We start from the raw sequence: 4,590 nt of genomic DNA on the forward strand, positions 1-4,590 counted from the left end.
CCTAATGGTACCTTATTCCATTTATAGCACACTACATAGGGAATAGGGCCCATAGTAGTGCACTACATAGGGAATAGGGCCCATAGTAGTGCCTTACATAGGGAATAGGGCCCATAGTAGTGCACTACTTAGGGAATAGGGCCCATAGTAGCGTACTACATAGGGAATAGGGCCCACAGTAGTGCACTACATAGGGAATAGGGCCCATAGTAGTGCACTACATAGGGAATAGGGCCCATAGTAGTGCACTACATAGGGAATAGAGCCCACAGTAGTGCATTACATAGGGAATAGGGCCCACAGTAGTACACTACATAGGGAATAGGGCCCACAGTAGTGCACAACATAGGGAATAGGGCCCATAGTAGCGCACTACATAGGGAATAGGGCCCATAGTAGTGCACTACATAGGGAATAGGGCCCATAGTAGTGCACTACATAGGGAATAGGGCCCATAGTAGCGGACTACATAGGGAATAGGGCCCATATTAGCGGACTACATAGGGAATAGGGCCCATAGTAGCGGACTACATAGGGAATAGGGCCCATATTAGCGCACTACATAGGGAATAGGGCCCATATTAGCGCACTACATAGGGAATAGGGCCCATATTAGCGGACTACATAGGGAATAGGGCCCATAGTAGTGCACTACATAGGGAATAGGGCCCATAGTAGTGCACTACATAGGGAATAGGGCCCACAGTAGTGCACTACATAGGGAATAGGGTGACATTTGAGACAACACCTTACACTCAACAGACAAATCAAAAGCACGTCTCCTTGATTTACATGAAATAAACCAAGGCTCAAATAAAGAAGTAACGCCACAGCAGAGCCCCAACAAAGCGTAGTAGGCTGCTACTGGCTCCATCTGCAGACAACACACCTGCTGTAGTCACTGGATGTCCCAGTGAAAAGCTGCATCGCTAATGGGACCCAGCTCTGTGTGTAATGACTTCCTATTCCCCCATATGGGCCCTGGTCATTAATGACTTCCTATTCCCCCATATGGGCCCTGGTCATTAATGACTTCCTATTCCCTCATATGGGCTCTGGTCATTAATGACTTCCTATTCCCCCATATGGGCCCTGGTCATTAATGACTTCCTATTCCCCCATATGGGCCCTGGTCATTAATGACTTCCTATTCCCCCATATGGGCCCTGGTCATTAATGACTTCCTATTCCCCCATATGGGCCCTGGTCATTAATGACTTCCTATTCCCCCATATGGGCCCTAGTCATTAATGACTTCCTATTCCCCCATATGGGCCCTGGTCATTAATGACTTCCTATTCCCCCATATGGGTCCTGGTCATTAATTAATGACTTCCTATTCCCCCATATGGGCCCTGGTCATTAATGACTTCCTATTCCCCCATATGGGCCCTGGTCATTAATGACTTCCTATTCCCCCATATGGGCCCTGGTCATTAATGACGTCCTATTCCCCATATGGGCCCTGGTCATTAATGACTTCCTATTCCCCCATATGGGCCCTGGTCAAATGTAGAATGAGTTGCCATTTGGGATGCAACCCCCAGTGAAAATGAGTAACATGATACCTTATTGAGACTTGTTGATCAGCCTGACTAACCCAACACCTTATTGAGACTTGCTGATCAGCCTGACTAACCCAACACCTTATTGAGACTTGCTGATCAGCCTGACTAACACAACACCTTATTGAGACTTGCTGATCGGCCTGACTAACCCAACACCTTATTGAGACTTGCTGATCAGCCTGACTAACCCAACACCTTATTGAGACTTGCTGATCAGCCTGACTAACCCAACACCTTATTGAGACTTGTTGATCAGCCTGACTAACCCAACACCTTATTGAGACTTGCTGATCAGCCTGACTAACCCAACACCTTATTGAGACTTGCTGATCAGCCTGACTAACCCAACACCTTATTGAGACTTGTTGATCAGCCTGACTAACCCAACACCTTATTGAGACTTGCTGATCAGCCTGACTAACCCAACACCTTATTGAGACTTGCTGATCAGCCTGACTAACCCAACACCTTATTGAGACTTGTTGATCAGCCTGACTAACCCAACACCTTATTGAGACTTGCTGATCAGCCTGACTAACCCAACACCTTATTGAGACTTGCTGATCAGCCTGACTAACCCAACACCTTATTGAGACTTGTTGATCAGCCTGACTAACCCAACACCTTATTGAGACTTGCTGATCAGCCTGACTAACCCAACACCTTATTGAGACTTGCTGATCAGCCTGACTAACCCAACACCTTATTGAGACTTGTTGATCAGCCTGACTAACCCAACACCTTATTGAGACTTGCTGATCAGCCTGACTAACCCAACACCTTATTGAGACTTGCTGATCAGCCTGACTAACCCAACACCTTATTGAGACTTGTTGATCAGCCTGACTAACCCAACACCTTATTGAGACTTGTTGATCAGCCTGACTAACCCAACACCTTATTGAGACTTGCTGATCAGCCTGACTAACCCAACACCTTATTGAGACTTGCTGATCAGCCTGACTAACCCAACACCTTATTGAGACTTGTTGATCAGCCTGACTAACCCAACACCTTATTGAGACTTGCTGATCGGCCTGACTAACCCAACACCTTATTGAGACTTGCTGATCAGCCTGACTAACCCAACACCTTATTGAGACTTGCTGATCAGCCTGACTAACCCAACACCTTATTGAGACTTGTTGATCAGCCTGACTAACCCAACACCTTATTGAGACTTGCTGATCAGCCTGACTAACCCAACACCTTATTGAGACTTGCTGATCAGCCTGACTAACCCAACACCTTATTGAGACTTGTTGATCAGCCTGACTAACCCAACACCTTATTGAGACTTGCTGATCAGCCTGACTAACCCAACACCTTATTGAGACTTGCTGATCAGCCTGACTAACCCAACACCTTATTGAGACTTGTTGATCAGCCTGACTAACCCAACACCTTATTGAGACTTGTTGATCAGCCTGACTAACCCAACACCTTATTGAGACTTGCTGATCAGCCTGACTAACCCAACACCTTATTGAGACTTGCTGATCAGCCTGACTAACCCAACACCTTATTGAGACTTGTTGATCAGCCTGACTAACCCAACACCTTATTGAGACTTGCTGATCGGCCTGACTAACCCAACACCTTATTGAGACTTGCTGATCGGCCTGACTAACCCAACACCTTATTGAGACTTGCTGATCAGCCTGACTAACCCAACACCTTATTGAGACTTGCTGATCAGCCTGACTAACCCAACACCTTATTGAGACTTGCTGATCAGCCTGACTAACCCAATAGCGTATGGCTCCAGAGGTTCAATAATATAATAACACCTACTAACCAACAGTTAAAGTGCCAACAAGGAAAAAGTGGTCTCTGCTGAACGCAGAAGGCTACAGTCAAATGATCCTATATTTGGCCCAAATGGCACCCTATTCCCTATAAAGTGCACTACTTTTGAACAGAGCACTATGGGACCTGGTCAAAAGTAGTGCACTATGTAGGGAATAGGGTGCCATTTGGGATTTAGCCAGAAGGATATAATATTGTATATTACATTCATTTAAATAAAGCAGGTTTAAAGCCAGCCAGGTCTCTCCCTAGGCTAGTTATAGGTTACAGACAACAGGTCTCTCCCTAGACTAGTTATAGGTTACAGACAACATGTCTCTCCCTAGACTAGTTATAGGTTACAGACAACATGTCTCTCCCTAGACTAGTTATAGGTTACAGACAACAGGTCTCTCCCTAGACTAGTTATAGGTTACAGACAACAGGTCTCTCCCTAGGCTAGTTATAGGTTACAGACAACATGTCTCTCCCTAGACTAGTTATAGGTTACAGACAACATGTCTCTCCCTAGACTAGTTATAGGTTACAGACAACATGTCTCTCCCTAAACTAGTTATAGGTTACAGACAACAGGTCTCTCCCTAGGCTAGTTCTAGGTTAAAGACAACAGGTCTCTCCCTAGGCTAGTTCTAGGTTACAGACAACAGACTGCCACACAGGGTTTGGGTCAAGAGAAGTGTGGTGTAGGATGCCATTTGAGGTGTGGCACTATGGAAAGCAGCGTCTGGGAGGTCAAGGGTCAAATGCCACCCAGGCAGAGGTCAAGGGTGGGTGACCTCACTCTCTTTACCACTACTCAACATAGAGGGGGGCGGGATCTGACTGATGGGACAGGTTTCAACAGCCGGCGTCTGTGATTGGACAGATATCCATTCACTCACTCCCTGTGGGGATAACATTGCACTGTCTGTCAAATAAATATTCAACCTAGTCCACCTGGTTCTATTGGAGAGAAAAGATCAGAACATTACGGTTCCGTTGGAGAGAACAGATCAGAACATTCTGGTTACATTGGGGGGGAACACACCAGAACATTCCGTTTCCGTTGGAAGGAACACACCAGAACATTCCGGTTCCGTTGGAAGGAACACACCAGAACATTCTGGTTCCGTTGGGGAGAACAATTCAGAACATTCCAGTTACATTGGATAGAACAAATTAGAATATTCTGATTCTTTCCTCTGATGGCAATAAAGGCAAACTGGGGCAGAGA

The sequence above is a fragment of the Salvelinus alpinus genome, chromosome 1 (assembly GCF_045679555.1).
Source record: "Salvelinus alpinus chromosome 1, SLU_Salpinus.1, whole genome shotgun sequence".
Lineage (NCBI taxonomy): Eukaryota > Metazoa > Chordata > Actinopteri > Salmoniformes > Salmonidae > Salvelinus > Salvelinus alpinus.